General features: G+C 39.0%; 1 protein-coding gene and 1 long non-coding RNA gene across 2 annotated transcripts in view; one reads left to right on the top strand and one right to left on the bottom strand.

Annotated features, from left to right (window-relative positions):
* Positions 1–24843, bottom strand: part of LOC106149228 — a 49680-nt gene that overhangs the window by 23466 nt on the left and 1371 nt on the right. Inside the window, exon 2 of the long non-coding RNA XR_001235263.1 lies at positions 816–937. This is a non-coding gene — a long non-coding RNA (uncharacterized LOC106149228). The remainder of the gene's footprint in view (positions 1–815; positions 938–24843) is intronic.
* The window catches only part of Gtdc1 (glycosyltransferase-like domain containing 1), a 367853-nt gene continuing 367540 nt past the window's right edge, over positions 24531–24843 (top strand). Inside the window, exon 1 of the mRNA XM_013517454.1 lies at positions 24531–24623. The gene's annotated coding sequence lies outside the window, so the exon portion shown is untranslated. The remainder of the gene's footprint in view (positions 24624–24843) is intronic.

Raw genomic sequence — 24843 nt, 5'->3', positions numbered from 1 at the left:
CCAGAGACCATCTCACTGGCTTTTAAATAATGAGTTACAGACTAAATGTTTTGTCAAATACAATGATAAGATTCATGCTTCTAGCAAGCTATTTCTTGGTTTAAAAGGTGGGATACATATATACAGTCTTAGGAACAACAGATCATGTATATTTAGTCGTCTGTAAAAGCCTAAATGACCAGATTTCACTTACTGTCGAGCATAATAAAATGTTGGGCCTTGGAAGTCGTTCCAAGAAGGCAATTAAGAAAAAGAAAAGGATTCTCCTCAGTAAGAAGGTATCAAAACTATCTAAATTATTCAAATTATCTTATTTCTCCAAATAGGTCTACTACCTCTGAGTATGCTCAAAGACTAAGTATACTAAGAGTGTATTCAGTAATTACTGGTCAAAAGCTATCTGTGACCCACATACTGTTTGGATTTGCATGAGATGTTTCCAAAGCAGTCCGGGAAAGCCCACAAATTCAAAGCAGCCTCTTTATCCTCACCCCATTTCTGCTGAGTCCAAGAACCTTATTTCATTTCCTGCATGGTAGGCATTTTTCAAGGACTAGGTAAGCCGTCGCATCTGTGCTGCCTTCTGAGTCATTGTCCTGAAATGATACATGCTTGGGTGTAGTACAGCTACTTGGTTCCCAGAGAAAACAAACAAATAGAAGTCAGCTAGGAATTTGAGTTTGCCAAAAACAAAGACAACATGCCACTCCGAATTTTGTATTTATTTTTAAGAAATATCCACATGATATTTCTAACCCTGAGCAAATGTTTTATATGAGAACTTTTGCTCTTTATGCCTCGTTTCAGACACGTACCATGGTTTGTGAAGGAAACCGGTCAGTCTTCTTCCAAGCCAGTCTGTCCCTTCAAGACAGATGCACAGCTCCAGCTGTGGAGGTAGTGAGGAGGTATTCATAGAGGAACTCTTCAGGATAGCCTGAAAAAATAATTTCACTGTTTTTTATCTACAAAAAGGGTAAATTTTTATTTATTCCATTAACTGTCATATATGACTGTGTTAGGTTCTAAATAGTTATAAATAGTCCTTAGCCTCACAGACTGCCAAATACTGGAACTAGGATGAGAGAGAGATACAAAAGTCTGTAAGTTTGGTATATTATGGAATTATAAATAGAATATACGTGGGTTTCAGAGGTGTATGAGGAAAATAACAAGACTTCTACTGAGGCTGAACTAGAATGCACTTAGGAATGTTATTCAGATTTCCTAAATCTCTAAAGAAATGGGAGCCAGAAATTTCACTGGGAAACTATGAGAACAACAAACAATTCAAGTGAATGACTGACCCTACCTACCTCTCCTTTGGAGCACAAAGCCCAATTGAAAACTAACTTTTATTGAGTGCTTACAGGCATTATTTAGGTATAAATTATTCAATAATAACAATATTCTAGTATCATTGGCTTCATTTTTAGGACAACAAATGAGAGGTCAAGTAACTTGTTCATTTTATTTTAGATGAAAAATGGCAGAGTCAGGGTTAGAAGCAAGTCTCAACCATGTAGTCTTTAGCAGGGAAGGCTGCGGAGGAGAGGAAAACACAGGCACGGGAAGCAATGTAAATGTTAATAGCACACTGGGGCTAGGATATGCTGTGGGAATAAGAAGTCCTCAAGTCTTTCACTAATGGCAAGAATCCATTCCATGCTTACACTGTGTGCCTTGCATGACACATGCAGGGTTGCCGGGGAGTCCGTCTCAGGTTCTTTCCACTCTGGGCCGAGGTTGAAGGAATTACCCCATCCTAGACACGCTGGTTTACCTGACAGAAGGGAAGGCTCCTTAAGCTTGTGCTGGGAAGTGATCTATACCATGTGTGCCCTCTTTCCGTTAGTCAGAGGATGTTCTGTGAGCAAGCCCGATGCCCACCGGGAAGGAATGCAGTTCCATAGAGGAGGCGCAAATACTATGAACAAGAGTATATTCTGTCACCCTCTGCTCTTTTGGTCACATATGGTTCTCTCCCTTTTGTGCGGTTATTTACCCTTTCCCCAAAAGATATAACCGAGTTTCTTCTTCATTCCTGGGATTAGGCTTAAAATTCAGGACTTTGTGACAGTTTAGTAGACCTGAGGCTTGTTCATTTTGATCCAAAGAACTATAAAATGAATGCTATTTGCCCCCTACTCATTCAATATACAATGTAACAACAGTGAGGGAACCTCAATAAACATTTCCACATGGAAAAGGAAGGAGAGGAGACACATAATAATCCATGGGTCAGTGAAAGCCTGATTCTATGTGGGCAGCCAGAGGGACACAGGTCCTAGGGGGAGCCCCTCATCTCAGGTCATTGCCGACCGGGAGTAAAACTGCACAGTGGGGTGACATGTTTTGGAAACAAAAGTAAAGGATTGAATTTACCTGACTGAACTTTTAAATAAGTAAAAATGAGTCTCTTTTATGTGCTTATTTCTGTTTGCCATAGTAGGGATTGAACCCAGGGCCTTCACACCAAGCTACATCCCTCGCTCTTTCTTTTAATATTTAAATTTTTAAAATTATCTTTAACTTTTGAGACAGGATCTCACTAAGTTACTAAATTTCTCAGGCTGGACGCAAACCTGTGATCCTCCTTCCTCAACCTGGGATTACAGATGTGCGCTAGCATACAAGGCTGAAAGTGAGCTTAGCCTGGGCTACAGAAAGTAACTAAAACCTCTACAATCTGTTGAAGATGTTTTCAGGAACAGAGAAGGGAAATTTTACAGGACCTGTTGAAAGCAGCAATTACAGTAACTGCAACATCATTGCATATTGCTACCTTCCTGAGGTCTGAATTTTTGTTAGAATAGATAGGTGGAAACTGGGGGAGGGGTCAAAGATGACTACATTTTCTTTTGTTAATGATGGAGAAAATGATGATACTCTATGAAAATATTTTTAAAAGATGTTTTGTTTCTTATATACATTAACTATATTATATATTTTCTATGTGGCCCAGACAACTCTTCACTCAATGAAGCCTTGGCAGACAAGACAGGCGTGTCCAACCCGTGGGCTGCAGGCTGAACACATCTGAAAGTCCACACTGACATCAGAAATATAAAAGACAAATGTCAGTGTTTTGACTTTAGATATTTTAGACTTGCTTAAGCACTCAATACTGAGCTTTATATTATAGTCAAGAGAAGGGAGCAAGCAGAATTATAAGAAATGTGTTCAGACGATGTAGGCTAACATCTGCTTGGGGTAAACGAAGACCAACCTACAGGAAGAAAGATGGCAACTTGGTTAGACTTGGTGGTTGACCTGTTTCTCATGAAATACGAAATTTGAGTTTCAGGAAGTCAATTCTCCTGTTCTTGATGGTATTGAGGCCATGCCTCTTACCCTCTCTGACTTATTACTGCCTCAAGCATGAAGTGTTCTACCACTGAATGACATCCCCACGGAGTGACATTCGCCTGACTTGTATTTTGAGACAAGATCTTCCTGAGTTTCCCAGGCTGGCCTTAAGCTTGCTTCCCTCCTGTCTCAGCCTCAAGTAGCAGAATTATAGGTGTGGACCCTCATACCTGGCTGATATTGCATTTTTTTTTAAATCACTCTTAGAAATGCCTTTCCAAGGTCTTTGGCTTGAGACCCCAAGTGTCACAGTTTCTAATTAGTTCTTTCCCTGTTTCACAATACACAGCTTTCATCACTGAGTTATGTATCCTTGGGTAGGCAGTTTTCAAGGGCAAAGAAAAAGAGGTGCAGAGACAGTATAATAAGATTGATGGCCTTGAATTCTTAAAGCACAAGGAAATCTGGAACCTGATGGAATCAGATAGTAGAGATGGGCATTCTTAGACCACTGGTCTGAGAATTTACTCATCATCATGGAGTAGCTCTCTCTCTTTTTTTTTTTTTTAACTTTCTCTTTCTCCAAAGCTAAGGGAAATCTCAGCAAGTTATCCTTTCTTCTATATTCACAACTGGGTAACTACTTTTCAAAAAATAGGATACTTACATTAACGAGTAATCCATTTGTTTATTTGTTTGACTGTTCATTTATTTATTGGTTGTACTAGGGATCAAACCCACAGCCTCCCATGCTAAGCAAGCATTCTACATACCAGCCCTCAAAACAAATATTTTAAAAGTGTTCTATGCTTTCATTTCTAAAATATTCAACAATAACTACATCCTTTATTTTGACAGCTTGTTTGAAAAATTGTTCAGTTTTAAGGATATAAAAGGATCCCATGATGAAAAAGTTTGAGAGCACCTGAGCTGTATCATTCATTTCATTTTGCCAGCCTATGAATGAATCACTGCTGCCTATCCTTTACTGTCTATATACATACAGTGAGTACTATCAGTTTTGCCTGTGACAGGAGCTTTCGCATTTGTTTGAAAATGACAGGTAAGCCCCCCTGGACTCCACATCATGAGTGCAGGACCATGTCATCTTCATCCCTCCCTCTCCAGACCTAGCCTGGAGCCTCACATGCAGTGGCTGCTCAATTGAAAAAAAAATTATACAAATGAATAGAAGTGATAGTTTTATCTCTTGAAAAATGAATTTCTTGGTTTTCTTAAAATCAAAAGAGTCAGTGCTGATACCAATGTTGCTAAAATGACAGCTACATTAACCCACTTACTTCCAATGTTTTCAGAATCTAACAAGAAAAGCAGTAACAACTGACTCTGAGTGCTTCATGCAGCACCACTAAGTGAAACACTTCCCAGCCACCACCTCATTTACTCCAGATGATACCTTGAGGAGTTGAGTGTTACTCTACTTCTCATTTAACGAAGGAAGAAACCGATCGTTACAGAGGCTGAGGCACACAGTTTGCCCAAGTTCTCACACTAAAATGTACACAACATGGATTTTGACTTCACCAAAATTACTTAGTAAAGGAACTAGGTAGCACCTTCATATCTTTAATGATATTCTATTCTCATGGTAACCCAGACTAAAACGAAAGTCTTATGTAATTATCCCTATTTATAAATGTGGGAACCACTACCCTCCAAAATTTACAAATACAACATGCATTTCAATTGAACCAATGTTTACTATGCCTGCTTCCCAGAGTCTACCCTGTTCCCTGAAGTGGGGACAGACGGTCCTGCAAGAAGTAAAACTCTATTTTGTACAACAAGCAATAGATGCTTTCAGTACTGCTGCCTGATTAGTGAAGCTGCACATATTAGGGAGAGAGGAAAGCTAGCTATGTATAGGATAGGGAGAGAGAGAATGATAATCTATTGTAGCAAACAAGGGTAGAGGCCATGTAGGAAGTACAGCTGAAAAGGAAGCAGTTCTCTTGCAACCCATTCCTGTCCATAGTGTTCTTTTCCTGAGACATGAAGAGAAGAAAACAAGAAATCAAAAATTGGATTTATGTTTCAGGATTTGACTAATGTTAGCTGTATGGCTAAGTCACGGTATTCCTGAATCTCTGTTTTCTATCAAAAGATTGAGGAGTTTGGATTAAATCAATAATTTTCCCTTTGCTTTCTATACCACTTCCAGTCCCACTACTGACATAAAATTCTCAATACTCTGTGTCTTTCTAAAAATAATTAAAATATATACAAGCTACACACACATGCACACACATAATTATATCTCTTTTTTTTACAGAAATGGGATTATGCCATGCATATTTTTCTGAAACTTATATTTTACACTTAATTATAGATCTTTGAGGTCTTTCCCAAACAACACATATAGATTTCTTTCTCTTTTTAAAAAACAGCTATTTAGTATTTCATTGTATGAAGGCCCCATAATTTATTTGCACAGACATTTGTTGAAAGAAATTTCAGTTGTTCGTAATTTTTGGTTATTACAAACATTGACAAGTGAGTCTCCTGAATCAATGTAAACCTTCAGTGCTTGGCAGACAACACATCCTTCTTTGTAGAACTCCTGAAGCATGCCACAAAGGCCCACGGTTCTAGGAAACACAGTTTGAAAATCACTAGAGACGATCTTACAGTTCCTTTCCTCTCAGTTATATGAAACCCCTCTAAACTTAAGCATTTTTTTCTCTCTTCTTATTTGGCAGTATCTCCTAATAGTTTTGTTTGAGTAGATTTTCTGTCAAATAGGACTATAATGAGTTTGCTTATTGTTTAGTATCTTTCTGCATTCACAAAAGACTAGCATAGCATTCAGCTGGATATAAAAAGTGCTCAAAAATGTATGTGGGATGGCAACTAGAATTGGGTTGGTAAAACAGAATACTTAGCTGTATTTCTTTGTTAGTTGTTGCTGTTCACATAGGAGTGTGGGCACCTACAGTCAACCTTGGTTTCACAATCGAGAGCTTCAGTGGGTTAGAGGTAGTTGTCACATCACTCAGATAAGGGTAGAAAGGTGCAGTGAGAGATTCTACATGCGTGCTTTGCATTTCCAGGGTTGCCAACTGTACTACAACCCTGGAGGTGCTATTTATGTTTTAATCCATTTGAATGGCATCTCCTAGACGTACCATGAAATTGTGCCTCCTGTTGCTGCATGTGCTGCTGGAAAAATGCACATTACTCCTTACTTTCCTCTCAGAAGCGCTGTTTCATCCATCGTTCTCTCCATTGCCTGAATCTTTAGTCCTTCCTATTCTGCTTACTTTTGTCCACACAAATGTGCTTATATCATTCCCGATCTTAGTGGTTGTCATGGTGATGATAAGGAAGAAGACAGGTTGATGATGATGGTAAATCTCTTACCTACCTTGCATGTCTCTTAGCTTTGATAGGTGAAACTTCTTAAAAGAATAACCTGTATCCTAGTCCTCACCTTCATAACCACTTCACTGGCTGTTGTTCCATTCTTACCTTACCTCACCTCTCTGTAGCACGAGCCACTGTTTGCCATATCAACCTTCTGGAAACCCTCTCTTTCCCCTCTTTTTGTGATGCTACTTTCCCTTGTTTTTAGCCACTCTCTCCGTTCCCCTCTAGGCTCCTTTGACAGCACCGCTCTCTCTGCAAGTCCTGCTCATGCTCTGCTATCTATGGACTAGTCTCTTTTGATTCACTGGACAAATGGCTTCCTCTTAACCTTGCTCTTAGTCTGGGGCTTCACATTTGGCTGAATGTACTGCCATCCACTCAGATGTACAAGCCTGAAAATTGGAAGTCATCTTTTCATCCTTGCTCATCCCTAACATTCAGTCTGTTTCTTGACACTTACGTGTACTCAAGGGTGGATATGACCTTTTATCCCCACAGTCACCCTCCAGGGAGACCAGCATCTTCCTGGATTACTAAGCCTCCCAGCAGGACTCTTTGCTTTGAGTCTAGTCCTTTCTAATCCACTCTGCTCCGATAAACTCTCTAATACAGATATCTGTTCAGATAAGTAGAATTTCTAAAGGTTCAGCGGTTCTATGCGTGATTCAGAATCAACTTCAAATAACTTTGCTAAGTGTAAAAATCACTTTGTATCAGTACATAATGTTCCTTGTGGGGAGTTGGGATATGTGCATAACACATCTTAGTGACTTTTTCTACCCCCTTCCCCTCCTTCTCCCTCCCTCCATCTCTTGCACCTTGTCCCGTTTGAGGCAGATCTGTCACCCTACTTCCTATTGTCCTATACAAGAGAAACCTATACAAGAGAAACCATGTGGTAGTTAAGCTTGTGTATCTGATCTATTTCACTTAGCATTAGGGTCTCAAGGTGCAGCCACTTCCCTACAAACTCCTGTCTCAATCTTGCCCTGTTTCTCACTGTCATCTCCCACTACCTTTTCTACTTCATTTGCCTTTCTGCTTTTTACATCCAGTTTTTTCTTGGAATGCCTGTGTCATCTTCTTCTGCTTTTCCATCTTTCTTTCTTTCTTTCTTTCTTTCTTTCTTTCTTTCTTTCTTTCTTTCTTTCCTTCTTTCTTATACCAACTTTCACCATTCTTACACATCTGCCTCAAGGATTAGCTCTTCCATTCGCTAATGTGTGGTTCAGGATCACGGATTAATTTTTCTCCTCCCACCAAATTGCAAACCTCATGATGTCTTTTTCTGTTTTGTATTTCAAGTTCCTGAGACAGAGAATGAATATTGGTTAGAAGAATGAATGAGCAAGCCACATTTTGCTGGGGTTACTTAGAAGAAACAAGGTCGACTGTGTTTTAAAAACATAGTGCCCATTGCTTCTGGGCCTTTCGGCTAAGATCAAGTGTAAAACCAAGCGCCCAAATCTTGAAAACTTAATAAATGAAAGATAATACACTTTCACGATTCTTATAAGACTATAGATTTACTTATAATTGGTGCTCAAATGAAACTAATTTTTAAAATTTTCTCCATTTACTTAACCCACTAATTATGTAATTACAACAAACATAGTAAATAAAATAGTTTCAATTTTGATCTAGAAAAAAATGAAGTTAATGATTATATTTGCTGACATTTCATAATATAATTTTATAATAAAAGTCATTAAAAGTTGCTCAAGAAAAATGTGGGCAAAGAGCAGGTATAGTGACACTACTTTTAAAAATTGCTTCAGATGGTTTGAGGGAATGTGTGATTTATTATTATTGTTATTATTATTATTATTGTTATTATTATTGTGGTGCTAGGGATTGAACCCAGGGCCTTGTACATGCTAAGCAAGTGCTCTACCAGTAAGCTCCATCTGTAGACCATAGCATTATCTCAATTGTACAAATTTATGAGGTACAATGTAATAATTTGATAATGTATTTTTAAGGTGAACCATCCAAGCAGTTTTTATTCATTAATATTCATAAATACAGCAGCTTCATTAGTGATTTCAATGTTCCTCTTCAGTTGGAATGTGGAGTATTAGGAGAGCCTTTTGCATGTCAGGGTACAGGAAGCAGAGGTCATCCCTGCACTGCTACCTATACTTACCTGCTAGAAGTAAACATTAGTTAAGTGGAAACGATTATCATATATATTTTTCTGTCTTCCTTTTGAATGCACCTAGTGTAACAAGAGTGACAGACCTGAGATTACAATCACCAAACAAGTCCAAGATAGTTGTTGTCCACTTTCACTGGCAAAAACATACAAAGTGAAATACCTTTTTCTAAAAGAAAAGGAGAATGCTTTCCTGTTTGGTGTTTACTCTGGTTAGCTATACATTCTTGTTCTTTTGTATTCATGTTTCTCCCTTGAACTCCTTATCTCCCTAGTTTCTTCTCCCGAATGTTCTTGTTTTGTCTCTCCCTCCATTCTTTTCCTCCAGGTTTTCGAAATCTGTCCCCTCCCCAACCCCACTCCCTAGGTCTTCCTTACCCCTGACCCTTCCTTCCTCTGCACAACTGTATTTTCTCTGCCTATGCTTTGCCTCCCAGCAACCTAAGAAGAACAATGTTAGAAGTGGAACTGGCACTTGGACAAAAAGGAGAGCAGTTGGAAAGAACACTTCACTCCTGAAGTAGACAAGCACCTTAAAAATATCTGTGGGAAGGTGTTTGCTAAATCATCTGCCTCTTCAGATGTGGGACTCTCAGCAATATGGCTTGCACTTTGGTGGAGATGGGCGAGAAACACCTTCTTGGGCAGGATGATTGAGCAGATGTAAAGAATTATAGTCTTCAGTAACTTGGTTTTGAGCAAAACTCAAGATTCCCCCTGCCGTGTGTGTGTGTGTGTGTGTGTGTGTGTGTGTGTGTGTGTGTGTGTGTGTTTCCTGAAAGCCCTGTTGCAGGAATTCAAAGGGCTAAAACTCTGCCCTCAGCTGTGAGTCACGACTCTCTGAAGCTGAGAAGCTCATATGTGTGTATCCAGAGGAAGTATTGGGCCTTAGGGACACATGTTAAATAACAACAGGCCAGTCGTTTGTTTGCTTATTTGCTTAAACCTTTATAAAAGAAGCACCAGCCCTGCTGTACCTAAATGCCTTTTTATAATCATTTTTAAAACACACAGTAGAATTTAAATTCCCACAGTGGATCTTCTGCATTACAGTACAAATAATAATAGTCTACCTTACCCTTGCCTTGGGTCCAGGAGAGATCTATAGGAAAAGAGGCAGGAATACTTTTTTTACATGGTGCCAGTCTTTTACTGAGAAAGTTTTGTTTTTATCCCCAGGGAACTCTCCACAGGGGACTGAAATTCAGTGTTTCCTGTAAACTGCGTGAAATACCTAAATAGCTTTTATTTTTCAAAGCTAGTTTGAAGGTAACAAGGCCCATTCTGCCTGCTTAAGGGAAAACAAAGATGTACAAGCTGAAATCCACCTCCAGATTTCTCCCACTGAAGTTCTCTCCCAGTTCACATGCCCTTTTCTTGTAATCTCTCAGGTTCTTCCAGGAAAAAAGGGTCAAAATTGTACCGAGCGTTAGTTCTGTATCCTTCTAGTGGGCTGTTTTCCTTATTAGAACAGAATCAATGTACTTTATTTTATCAAGATAACTATATCAGATTTTGAAAATAAATTCGTTATGCCAATCATTATACAACAATTAAAAACATAGAGATAAATAAAGTGAAAAGCGAGTCTTTTCCAGTTCTTTTTCCTAGCAAAACCATTAACAATAAAATCTGCTATTTATATTTAAATTTTAAATGTAAAATGAAATATTGAAGAGGTTGTAAGAGGTGGCGTATGCTGTTGTCTCTCTTCCAGACAGTTCTCAGTTCCCTGCTCCACGGGGAGGCATTAGGGGCAGACAGGAGTGTCTAGACACCTCTGGCTTTTTCTAATATCAGCCCTGGAATGTGGCACCTTCTCTACCCAAGTATAGATCTGCCTGCTGGCAAATTCCTTTCCTCTAGCTTGTCCTTAGTTTTTGTCTTACTGCCTGAGCACAACTAGAAACGTCCTTCCCTTCCTGTTAATTCCAGGGACTTCCAAGATGCCCCAATGCTAGAGTTCAAAGTTCACTCCCATTCTCCAGCCTTCTTTTTTTCTCTCGACCTGGCACTAGGCACTTTGAATCATAGGGTGAAAGTAGGCCTGCATTTATCTCTGTGCATAAAGAGGACTAGACTGAACCAACATTAAATAAACCAGCAAAGAAAACTTTGTGACACTGACATTGCTTATAGACATTTTTTTAAAAACTTCATAGGATTAGGTCATAGTAATACTAATTCCATCATTTATGTTAAATGCTTCTTATTTATACCTAAATTCTAAGGTACACATAATAGTTATATAATTCATAATGTATTATTCATTTGTACAACAAGCAAATGTTTATTGCCTAATGAATTTAAATTTTGTTGTAAATATGATTTCAATACACATGCATCACATATTGTTTTGTAGTTTCAACTGTCTCCTTCTAGAAGCACTAGGTTCAATTTTTGGAGTGAGTACTATTTCAAATGGTACATACTTGAGCCTACTGGTCACCCTGAGTTGCCATATTTAATGTGATCCCCACACACTTGATCTTTACTGATGGCTCCTGGGACAGCTCCTAGACCCAGCCCAACTCAAAAGGAGTCCTTCCTGGAGAATTTTTTAGAAGAGACATGACAGTGAATCTGTTTTTAGCCTGAGGGAGAGGCTGTGGGAATGAGATCTGAAACCCAGGGATTTCAGATCTGGCTTTCCTGTCTCCTAGCCCAAGGAATGGTAGATCTCTCCTTGAGCTGCACATTAGAATCATCTTGGGAAAAACATACCCTGGCACCAATCCCCAGAAGTTCTAATCAACGTGCTCTGGGACGGGCCCCACATACCAACATTTCTTTAGAACTCCCTTAGGTGATTCTAATATGCAGCTAGTGGGAAGAACTACTGAATCGGAGAAAGGTTTACAGGGAGAAAGAACAGAGATAGCCAGAGGAGATACCTGATACACAAATAAGCATTTGAGGTATTCTGCAGGCTACACTGCTTTCCAGACTTTTTTTTCACTGTTTTGTTGATGAATTCTTTTTTCAATTACCTGAGATATTCCAGTGTCTTTCCAATAAATCCTCCTTTATCCTGAGCTAACTTAAGTTGCATTTATGTGATTTGCAAACAGACAAGTCCATATTAGGACTCTGTTTTTGTATGCTTAGGCTTAATGAATTTTTACACTGTAGAATAGGTTTTCTCTATCATGTCCTCATTCACTAATTTAAACAATGCCCCCGCAGTACTCCAAATTCCATGCTAGTTATCAAGAATACTAAATTGAAGAAATCATACAATTCCTTTATTTGAGTGGCTTCCATTGCAATGAGAAAAATGGGCATATCAGCAGACAGATATAGCAATGTAATAAGCATTATAATAGAAATACTAGTGAGTTACTCTGACAGTTTTGTGTAGTCTGGTGAAATCATGAATGCCTTTCCAAAGGAGAGAGCCTTGGTGTTGTCAGAGGAGTGAATTAATGTTACCTGGGCGACAGGGGAGCTGGTGTGAGAAACTGCATAGTCAAAGGCTCAGAACTGTCCATGCAGAAGCAAGTAAAGAAAGTGAACTTATTTGTTATGAGCTGGGTTTTAAGGTCATGCTGGTGTTGGGAAGGCGGAGACAGAGAGTACACCATGGACACTTACTGTAGAACAGAAAGGGCTTAGTTACAGAAAGAATATAAGCAGATTTGCATGCTGGAAAGATTTTTCTGGAAAACTGTTTCTCCCAACTGTTGGGAGGGAAAAAGTTAAAAGATCATTCCAATTGGCCAGGAAATAAATGATGAAATCCTAAGCTAAGACATAGATAATGACAACCTAGTTTTAAAAAAATGTGGAAGGTAGATTGTCATGATTGAGATAGGCATCTAAGATCAATTAAGTAGAATGCGTATGTGTGGGAAGTACTGCGCAAAATGAATAGGGACTAAACCCTGAAGAAGGCTTTCACACACGGAACAGAAGGTGTAGATTTCCTACAAAGGAAAAGGTGAAGAAGCCGGAGAACCAGGAAAGGATGATATTGCAAAAATTAACATCTAAACAGTGACTTCTGTTCTGGGCTTAGATAGGAAGTACTTATCCACCAACTAATGCTCACTTCTGTTTCCTTAGGTATATCTTGTTTTCACTTTGAGACTTCTCAAGGGATAGAAAGAAGTAAATTTACCAAGGGCTGTTGCTTCCCTGTAAGTCTCTTCTTCATGTCCACTCTTCTGAGCCCAATTTTATCCCCACTCTGAGGCTGGTAGACCAGAAAACTTGAAAAAATGGAGACAGTTGGCATTATATACAATTAGATGGTTGATGTTGACCCACTGAACACTGATGAGGGAAGGGTAACATCCGGGCCCAGTCTAGCCTTGTTGGCAAGTGAATAAATTGAAGGTAAGCTTTATCTGAAGAGATGTGGGAACTCCAGCAGGGTACAATTGGATCAGCCAGAAGAAAGCTTGCTTAAAGCTATTATATGCGGTTACAATGTGAGACAGACATATCATAAGGTAAGATTATTGATCTAAGTTTTGGATGTAATGTGGCACTTCTAAGACCATAATTTCCCTTCTTCTCTGTCGGCCATCTACCTTAGCAACTGGTTCCTGCTTAGCTTTTGATTCCTGAGTAGTATATTCTGACTAGTCAAATCTCATCCTACTATAAAGTCTGCATAAATATTATCCCATATTCATATAAAATATTACTACAGCTCTTACAAACCAAGGTAGGATCACTACAAAGTATTACACACTGTGGGGGAACTGGTATGTAAGAATTTTCTCCAAATGCATTTCTCAGATAAGAGAAACTAGCTCACTGAGAAATAGGACTGGTGTATAAACAATTTTACTTCCTTTTATCCTCGTGTATGCTGATTGTAATATTTGCCTTAAAGAAAAAATATGCTTTATCATTTACACCAGTACCACTTCCATGATGTGGCTAGTTCCCAGAGTATTAATCTTCTCATAGCCCACTTGAATTCCAGCATTCATTGTATGCCTTCCTTGTGCCACGCTATTGACAGAACTGGTGTTCAAATATGGTGTATGAATACTGTCTGTGAATGTATGGAAGAGGGCTATTCTGGCAGTAACGGCAGAAGAAAGAACCCAGGCTATGAAATTAATATTATTTATTAAAATAATGATCTGAAAGGAAAGTTGATAAGTGAGCAAAAGTGAGATCCAAAAAAGGAAATGGAGAGTTGTAAAACAGAGCATATTCTGGCCTTGTAACAGTTTTAAAAAGGCAGCAAGATGGTATTTCATGCTCCCATCAATCTGAGAGCTTGGACATTGCAGGCATGTGGAACACTGATTTCTAATGAAGGAGTAATAAGAGTTAATAAGAATAACAGTTCCTAACAGTAATGCACAGATATAGAAAAGACAAAAAGCCAGGGCTGGTGAGAGAGTTGGGTGTCCAGTGGACCGCTGGCAAGATCTAGTGAATAAGAGCCACTGATGGGAGAGAGGACAAACTCTGTATTCTTAACTTGCCTACTACTGAATCTGCTTAGGAGGCATTCATTCTCACTCTTTTGATGTAAATACCAACCTTTATTTAGGAAACTACCTCTCCCTCATTGTGTGTGGCCTTGGTAGGGCTACCCTTGGCCAAAGGATGAGCATATGACATAGACTCTAAGAACAGCAAAAAGGTACAACTTTGGAAAACACACAGAGCAGATTGATCCATTGGTGGTACTCTGAAGAGGCAGCCCAGGATTTTCTGCTTTATAAAACTCTTTTTCCAGCATATCTGATTCCTGTCCCTTTTCAAAATATGGTTTAAACTTTTCTTTCCAGTCATTTACTTTTTAAATTTTGGGTCTTTGTTTATTAGCTTTATCCAGCCAAAACTGGTGTTCTATGTTTGCAAAGGATTCCAAGAGAAATGTCCTAGAAATTACCCATTAGATTACTGAATGGCATCATAGCTAGATTATGGATTCATTTTTCTAAAAGAAATGACAGTATTTCTACACACTAACCTTGAAACTTGAGCAAAATTTAAACTTAATTTTCATATGTCATGCCCATTGAAATGCAGAGTTCAGCAATAGCATTAAGATTCTGAATAACCCACCATGCTAGGGAGAGGAATAGGGAGGCTGCACACGGTGGCATGGGCTTATAGCCTCAGTACCTGGGAGGCTGAGGTAGGAGGACTGTGTGAATATAGGAGCTCCAGTCTAGGAATTTGAGGCCAGCCTGAGCAGCACAGCAAGAACTTATTTCAAGAAAGGAAAAAAAAATTAAAAGCTGGAGTGTAAGTTGGTGGTAAAGTGTATACCAAGCTTGCTTGAGGCCCCTAGTTCAATCCTAGAAACTATTTCAAAAGAAGGATTTCTCTTGCTAATGCACAGAGCTATAAATGAGGAAGTGGCATTGTAAAGACAAAAATCAAACTAAAAATACTAATTACTAACAATGTAAAAATATGTCAAGATTACATAACAAGATATTGTTTTTGATATTTGCGGTATATTGCTGTATTTAGAGTTGAAATAACTCAACATCAGGATTTTCTTTAACAGTATTTCTATGATAAAAACGTCAAGGAGGAATAAAACCTAAAACAAGTATTGCATATGTGTCAATAACTTCATGAAGACCACTTCTAGTAGTAACAGTCTCTCTACTTTGTGTATATTTGGGAATTTTCAAAATAAAATGTTTAAAATACCTAGTAGATTTAAGAAGTCAATTCTTCTTTGTATGGATAATGTTGCATTGTAGTTAGATCTTTTATTATTTAAAAAATTTAAAATTTCGTCTTTGGGCAGTGATTTTCAGTCGTCTGTTGTAGTTTCCTCAGTCTTGTAATTTACCTGAAATTTGCTTATTAGTGCTGACCTGCTGTCAGTAAATTACTTCATTAAGCGCCTTCTTTGAAATCTGTCCTTCCTCTAACATGGACATGCACTCCTAAAGGAAAACCAAATGGCAGAAATGCAAAATAGAAAGGGAGAAGCCTGTGCTTACCTCAGTTGATGTCTGCTCAATCTTTTTAAAAGCTAAAATACTACAAGGGGTGGCTAAAAATATGTCTCTATTTGTTTTCCTGAGAAACCACCTTGAAGATACCAATATGTAATACAACAACCATTGTTAATTTCCTACCACTTTGTCTGTAATTCAGTATTGCTTGTATTGTTCTTGTGCTGTTTTGTAAATGGATGTCTGTTAATATGTTTTCCTTCTTTTATTTTTAAAATAAATTTTAAAAATAAAAAAATATGGTGACTACTTAACCATTTAAAAATATAATAAAAGACTTTGCGAAAAACAATGGGAAAAGTGTGTTCAAACAAGGGGTGTTTTTTAATATTTTGAGGAGGATTAAAGGCAATGTAATGTATTTTTTGATATAAACATTCAGTGTTTATTCAGACCTTGTTAATCAAACCTTTACTGCAATATCTATCAAAAACATTTTGTTGTACCCTCATCCACCTAATTTAGTGTATTGGGCACCATTCAACTTCTGGCTCATCCCCAAAGTCAAAATGGCCATGAAAGGTAAGCATTCTGAATTGATTAGGACATTGAGGCAAAAATACATTGCAACTAAAGACACTCGTGAAGGAAGGCTTCCAGAAGTGCGGCACAAGCTGGCAAGAATGATGGGATAAATGTGTTCAAAGAGGGGCTGGGGATTTAGCTCAGTGGCACAGTGCCTGCCTGGCAAGCGTAAGGTTGTGAGTTCAATTCCCGCTACCAGAAAAACAACAACAACAACAAAAATGTATTCAAAGAAAGGGAGTATTTGGGGGAGGGGGTATCTTTTACTTTAAAAAAAATTTATCAGATTTAAGCCACACCAAAAAAACTAACTAAATGTCCTTGAGAACACATTACTTTTCAAATGTTCAAGCTTACTGTAAGGCTAAAGGTACCTCATTATCTAACACTAGTAGCCTTTTGCTTTACCCTCAATGTTTAAGTATTTTTAAAAACCTAAAGCTAGCTTGGTAAAATCCTATTTTACTTTTATTGTTTCTACTTTCTAATAACATCCAGTCCAAAACAACAAAGGTGACATAGAATCAAATGAGTCCCTGCCCAAACTATGAGAATGCTAATGAGAACAACTATGCACGCAAAGTACACTATAGTACTTCATTCTCCTGCTTGGGTGTGGCTAATATTGGCTCTAATATAGTCCATCCTCTCAATATTTGTGATGTTTACTACAATAATGAACAATTTGGTTAATCTTCCTATAAAAATTGATTTTGTTTATCCTCCAATATTTTGTACTAATAAGAATTTCCCCTTAAAACATAGCTGGTTCTGCCTCATCAACCTCAGACTTCCATTTTAGAGTGGATCTTCTAATTACAAAACTGTCCTGTGACAGTCTGGACAAAAATAGCATCCTGGTTAACACTCACTGGGAAAGAATATGGGTGCCTGAGTTTATCCAATATCCTTCTCGCCTCCCCTGCCCCCAAACATGGAGCATCAAGTTAGTTATTGTGTCATCTTATCCAAAACATTTCACATGGCCTTACCATTTTAATATGCATACACAAATGTAGGTGCTAACTACCCAGAAGAGAATATAACCTAACATATAACATTATCTGTTAAAAAGGGTAAGGTGGTTTTCCAAAGCAGTGGAATCTTGAAAAGTTCTGATGATAGGCGACACCAATTGGCATTTTCTCAAATATTTTGCTAAAAGAAAAGAGGGAAGTTGATAATATCAAGATCGGCTTCCCTTTTGTAAAGTTTTCTTAAATCATAACTTCTTTTCTATAGGACAAAAGCAGCATGACCTAATTTCAAAATGGGGACAAACAAACATTAAATAGAACTGAAAAAGATTTCAATGAGTCTATTTCATATGATTCTTCTACTCAACTCCAGGAATGTTTGTGGATTTGTTCAGTGAATTATTGAGAAACCAACAGGAAAAAGAAAACAGTACATGATTTTCTTTCCTGTATTTGGTCTGTGAATTAAGGGAAAGGTGATGTGTTAAAACACAAGAAATGTTATTAACTGTACTCTTCTCTTGGGGGAAGCAAACTCTAACTAGCTCAGTTTTTCCCCTCTTGTTCAAAAAAAAATTGGAGGCAGCTATAAGGTTGGTAAATGTGGGCATAGTACCTGACAAAATAATCTCTGCTGTGCTTGGGAACCCATGAAAGGAAGATTCTCCCTGTCCTTTCTTTACGTACATCTGCAGTGTTCAGTGATTCTGAACTTGTCCAATGGCATCAGCTGGCCTTCTGTTGTCAGAGGGAATACTTTGGAGGTAGATAAACAAAGAGTATGGATCAGTGACATTCCTGCCAAGGATTTAGCCTCTGTGCAAGTTGTTCTTCCATCACTCTGTCCCTCCACCATAGTTGGGTGACTGACCCTCCCCATAAGTGTTGGGCCCAGTGTATAAGGTCGAATACTGAGCATTCAGGGGAGGAAATATTTTTGTTTCAGTATTCCATACATCTGTGTAGTAACAGATTAGAAACATAAGTGGTCAATGCCATAGGTACTTCGTAGATTCACCTGAGGAGTGAACTTGAAGTAGCAAATACAAACAGGTAATCAATTTACCTCTGACTGGTAGCAGCTATCGGAACATATCCCTCTGAGAATCCAGAAAACATATTAATGATATATGACTAGGACAAAGAAAAGATCTAGGCAAGGCAAGGGCAAAAGCTTTTTTTTTTCTCCTAGGCATATAGTTGGCTAAGGAATTCATTAATATTTTTAATTTAAAGGATAACTACAAAGTAAATTCAGAAGTGAGCTACATAAGAAACTTTTTTCTACCATGCACCGTACTATTTGTGATTTTTATTCATCTATTTTTACTTAATCTATTCCGTAAACTGCACATTTTTTCATTCCACTATTCCCCTGCTGCCTGTTTAAGATCCAAATGTTAAAAAACTGTTTTTCCCACTGTGAAAGAGAAGTATCTACATCAGAGTGTGTTTGTCAGGATAGGCTACACAATGCTAGGGTAGTTAACAACACCATATTGCTCAGCTCTTAAACTTTTAAAGATTTATTTCTCACTCATAAGAAGTCTCTTGAGGGTCTACTTGCCATTAAGCCCAGCTCCTAGGGATCCAGGGTTGCTTCATTCTTACAGCTACACCATCTGGAAATTGGGACTTCCTGGACCACAGGAGGATGGGAAGAAAGTGCTCTTAAGAACCTAGGACCACAAATGACACAACTTATTTCTCCTGAGACCCATTTGTCAGGACCAGTTATGTGGCCTTAACCTAATTGCATGAGAGGGTGGAAATGGTTAAGAAAGGCAAGTAGCGTTTGATGAACACCACTGTCCCTGCTGTATCTGCTTGGTGTGAGTAAGGTCTGAGCTAAGAAGAATGGTTAGAAGAGGTAATATTCTTTTAAAAGCCTTCCTCAAACTTTATTAAATGTGAAACCATCAGATAGCTTGAGGTGAAGGCAGGTTTCCAGGCCACATGTAAAGTTTGGTTTAGTAGAAGAAGTGCTTTAATCAGGGTTTTTCTGTCAGTGTGTGTGTGTGTTGCACGGTATACAAGGAGGTTCTGCACTAAGGAGCAAGTACGAATTCTCTCTAGGGGACCGGAATGTAAATGAAATGAAACTAAAATTCAAAAACAAGTCATAGCGGGTTGGCCATGTATCTCAGCAGTAATCATAGTGAGAGGGTCAGTGCTTTTTTTGAGTCAGCCTTTCTATTCCTCGAGGAAGTCCATTCTGCCCTCTAGTACTGGGGTGGGGGACAAATGCTCCACCAACCCTTTGTAGGTATGAATGCAATGTTGCTAAAACCTCTACTTGGAAAATAATGTCAGATCAGGGCCTTTGTCCAAACTCTTTATTTCCTCCTTGGGTTTTCTTCCGCTTTTGCCAGTCATTCTTGTACTTGACTTAGAGTAAAAGCAATAATGGAAAACACCATGTTTGCTTCTCCTCTAAGCTTTAAAATAAGGTCTTCTCCTTTTTTCTTTCCCCTCAGTTACCAAGTGTTGTGCCTTAGTAATTATTCTTTGAAGCAAAAATTAGACGGAAAAAATTAGATGTTAATATGGGTAATTTTAAGTGTAGACATGCACAGAAACTTCCTGAAAATCAGGTTGTGGTATGCATTCTTATTTTAGATTTGCCCCTGTTAACATCTTCTCAATTAACAGGTGCATACACTCCCCCAAGCTGTCATGTTATTCAGCCTGTATGCTTCAGATTCTACTGACAGATGATACCCAACCAGCTTGAAGCCTGACTTTCAGGAACCAGAGCCTTGAAGTTTTAAGGAGACTTTCTAAAAGTATAGGACAAGGAGTTTCTCAGAATAGGAGCATCTTTCTCAAAGATACCATAAGAGTATCACATTTGTATGTTAATTTTAGTTCAACAGATAGGAAAAATGACTATGAGTAATAGCTCTCAGCTTTCAGATAGTTCTTTTCATGTTCAAAGTGCTTGACAAACATTAATTAAATCACTGGCAGTCAAATTAGATAAATATGTTCTCTGTGTGTGCATAGCTGTACCTTCCATGCACACAGTCTTCTAAATCACATCACTAAAGATCAAACAGTTTTTTTTGTTTTTGCCATCTGAACTTGGTCGGCTGACACTGATTCTAAGCAACAGATAATTACTGGAAGGGCTAATCATGAGGAGAGATTATGTGAGCTTTGTTTGTTTTTAAACAAAAACATGGGTTTATTCTTGATAAAAGGTACGGGATGAACCACAGTACAAAATGTTCCTGACTCTAGGCCAGAAGGTAACAATGCCGAGCAAGTTCCCTTACATTATAGTGTTAAAATAGCTGAAGCCTAATTTAAAGAGACCATTTCATCAAAAGAGAGTACATTTTATGCTTCCTGGGCTACTGAGGTTTTTGGTCTCTTTCAGCACCTATAACAATAAGGCTTTTAGGGTTAAATATTGTGTTGGTTTCAGCACTGCAGTAATTGTTCATTAATGCTAGGAATCCTTGGTCACTACTGATTTGAAAAGCATTGGGGCCAGCAAATTAAATAAAGTAAATTTCATGATTACTTTTAGAATCACTTACACATTTTTTTCTCAATGAATATAATAAAGCTTTTCAAACCATCCTAAGAGATCAATTGCCACCACTGGACCCCAAAAAGAAGTATATTCCAAGTAAAAAAGGGTGCTAATAGCATTCTATCTTTCAGTAACACCTAAGAAAATAACACGCTGTACCACCCAGCCTTATGCAGTTAGGAAAAGCAGGCACATGTATGTGTGGAATCAGGCTTGCTTTTCTTGGGAAGCTCAGGAGGCATCACTAGAAATAAAGGAGCTTCAGATTTCTCCTCCCATGTTGTCTGCCAAAATAGTTTAATGTGTTTCTAGGGAAGAAAAGTAAGAAATCTTGCCCTAACCTTGTTTTGCAGTTTGCTGAACAAAAGCATAACTAGTGCAACAGACTACAAACACAGCCCTGGAAGTCACGGTGGCTGTTCCTAGGCACCTCACAGAATGGTACTGTCTTGTCTTTTTTGGAAGCACCAGCCTGTACGTCCAGATCTGAGTGATTCCCCTTCTTCAGTAATGGCCATCTGGAGTTCCATGAGAACATAGGACGTGTCCAAGGTCATGTTCATGACCCACTTGAGCCCGACCTCACAGATGGTAGCAATGGAACCATAATGGATACAGTATTACTGTATATTAGTCTTAGTATTTTTCTTGTTAGGCTCTTGCCAGATTCCAAGAGGAACAGTGAACTTTCTGTGATTATATTTAGAACAGGAACTCATTGGTATGACTGATTTGGGGCCCAGAAAAACATATCAGGTATATTTTGAAACTTTAAGCGTGTCTTCCCTTCACTGTGGAGACAATAAATAAATAAATAAGTAAAAAATTACACATACATGGGACTGTTTAAATAGGTCTAAAAATTCAAGAGTATCCCAAAGTGTAAATGGCCTGAAGAGGTACACGCGCTTTGAACACGGAGTTGTAGTGATCCTTTCAGTCAGTGTCTAATGCCTGCGCTTCTTTTCCTCTTGGCACCCGGCTCCACAGAGGCCTTCTCGTGGAGGTCACATATGACATTTTTGTTGTTAAGCAGCTGAACCTTTTTGAAATGCTTATCTCCTCGACCTTTATGCTGCATTTTATACCACAGACTTTCTCCAGCCAACACCTCCTACCACCTCTACACACCGAACACTCGGTCTCCTTGACATTTTCAGCTTCTTTGCCAATCTTGACACCAGCAGTGTCTACTCCACATCACTTCCTGCCTATAGTATCATATAGGCTTCCAGCTCATTTTCTGGGTCCCAGTCTTTCCTTATTCAAATCTGGAATGCAAGAGTGACTAAGCTTCCAAATGGCCATACTTAAATCTGACCTCAAAAGCGCTTCTACCTATGACTTTACTGTTTCCATTGCCTGCACTCTCCTCCTTGCTCCTTACACTCCCTCCGGCCTTTTTTTTTTTTGTCTTTGTCTCACTATGCAGTTCAGGCTGGCCTTGAGGTTACTTTGTAGCCCAGGCTGGCCTTGAACTGGCAATGATCCTCCTGCCTCAGCCTCCTGAGTGCTGGGATGGCCTTTTTTATAGTGTCAAACACATGAAATCTGAGTCTTTCTTAGGGTTCAACGAAACTACTACTACTATTACTGTAGTACCTAGAACAGAGCTTAATCATTAACGAATATTTGTTGAATGATAAACTCTGTGGATCATATCACTTCTAATCTGTTCACCTACATTCCTATAGTTTATAGTCCAAGAGATTTTTCTCACTGGTCACAGAAATTATTTTCTGTTTGTTAAAAAAAATTGACCCTTTTCCTCTAGATTGCTTTTAAATGACAGGCCTAATTTACACTTCTCTTTTTTCTTTTCTGTCTTCCACACCCAGCAGAGTTCTGAGCAATATTTAGTCTGCATTTATCAAACTCTTAATGATATTTTCTACTGTAACATGTACTTCACCGCTGAGCACCTTTACATCACTGGGGCTGGAATGGAAATAAAAGTAGGTTGGCCCACAGAGCAGCAGCACAGGCCCAACCGCCAGGGACAGGGTGAGAGTTTTCTTTCTGACCTGATCATGCTTTAGCAGTAAACTACCACTCTGAGGATGTGATGAGGAAGATGTCTGCTTCCTGTTCATTTAGAGGCCGTCCCTGGGAGGTGTCCTCGTCCTTCTGAAGGTGCTAGGAACCGTGTGTGCTATTACGGACTCCCGCCTAAATCTCAGGTTGTTTTACTTGGGGTTTCTTACTCTTCTTTGATCCCTGAATAAATCACTGGATCCAAGTCTTTCCCTCCGTGGCATTACGTCCAGCAATTCTTTTAAAATTCCACTTGCTTCTTTAGACCTGATCTCTTAATTTTGTTCTTTCTTTCCCCTCTTCCGGCCCCCAGTCCACCCAGAATGATTTTCTATTAAACTAAATTTCCCAGGCTCACACTCAGACCCTCCATGGGTGAGCCTCCTCTCTGTCACTCTGGCTTGCTTTGCAGTTGTTTCTCAAATGAATCTCCTGTCTTAGTTTGCTGTCCTCTTCACTTTCCTCCATTTTCTTCTTAGTATTTTTGTTCACACAATTTGTTTTACCTTTTCCCCATACACCGATCTGAATGATAATTTCCTTTTGTTGTTATTGTTGTGGCCTCTAAGATGTTTTTTCTTAATTTAGGTGGATTACTTTCCAACTTAACACTTGGAAATTACAACTGAATCCTTGATTATTAATGTGGAATTACCATTTTGTGCTTCGTAATTTACCTCCCCAATAATGTTGCAATTTTCTGGACGACAGGGATTTCATAATTCTTACAATCAGGCACAGCCCTTGGCATCTCTGAGGATGAATGTGCTTGGTTGGACAACAGCTCCCAAGCTCTCGCCAGAACTGCTTGGATCATGCAGATGACCCCTGACTGAGAGATGTAGGCCACACAATAGGAGCTCTTGAAAACAGTGGGACAAACGGCCTCTGACAGCAACACTTCCCTGCTTAATGCCAAGTTTGATTTCATAGATCACATGGATAACACAGGCAAAGCTTCAAAGGCCAAGCATTCTGATACTAACTAGCTGTATGCGCGTCAAGTATAAGCTGAGCGCTGAGCAGTATGTGAGACAGAAGGTCTGCGTTTGAATCCTGACTTTGTTTCCAATTAAGCTGGGTAATACTGGGTAGGCAACTTACCCTCTCTGGGCTTTAGATCTTAATCAGTAAAATGAAAAGTTTAGACTCTAGACGATCTTAAGAACCAGATAATTCAATTATAAAATTGTACGATTCAGTTTCCAAAGCAGTGAAATGGCAGCCGCACAGCCCTTGGGGTTTTTCAGATACTTTGTTCTGTGCAGTAGGGTTTACTGGTTTCATGTGCAGTCAGGAATTCTCACTCGCAGTTTTGGCATGTATTCTTCTCTGTTTCCCAATTTGTGTGAAAGTGGATGGACAGATGGTTTATGAGGCTTTCAAACGCTTGTAATGCTGTTGTTCAACTCAACAATGGGTCTAAACTTTGAAGGTCCACATAGCCATGGTTTTTATTCATACTAAAAGATAGCTCTAATCGTTGAATCGAAGGATAGTAACATTGACTCATAATTTAAAGCAACTTGTGGATGGGGCTCCAAGGCCTACACGTACCAACCTAACTCTTCCACAGTGTAGTTCAGAATATGAAATTTCTAAAGAAACCAGACATTCAGTTACCATCGCAGGTTTTGCTTTTTCCTGAGTCATTTAATCCACAACCTCCCTCCAGAAACAACATCCTTGGAGTCAGAATCACAGAAATTTAAAGGCGGGAAGGATGAATGCCTCACTTAAAGGTAAGAACAAGAAACAAGGGGCCCCGGGCTTTCTAGGGCGCATTTTATAAATGAAAGAGCTAAAGTGAGGTCAGGTCGCAGGGTGAAAACAAACACAAAAGCAAAGCAAACCCCGCAACGTCTGCGAACTGCGAAGCCGCGGACGAAACTACGCCGAAACCCGCGCGGTCGCGGCGCGGCACGGCGGGCTCCGCCACGGCCCCGGCTCGCGGATCCCCGG

This window comes from Chinchilla lanigera, unplaced genomic scaffold (genome assembly GCF_000276665.1).
Source record: "Chinchilla lanigera isolate Chin_1 unplaced genomic scaffold, ChiLan1.0 scaffold00039, whole genome shotgun sequence".
Classification (NCBI taxonomy): domain Eukaryota; kingdom Metazoa; phylum Chordata; class Mammalia; order Rodentia; family Chinchillidae; genus Chinchilla; species Chinchilla lanigera.
The sequence above is the reverse complement of the archived record's forward strand: the minus strand, read 5'-3'. Positions and strand labels throughout refer to the sequence as shown.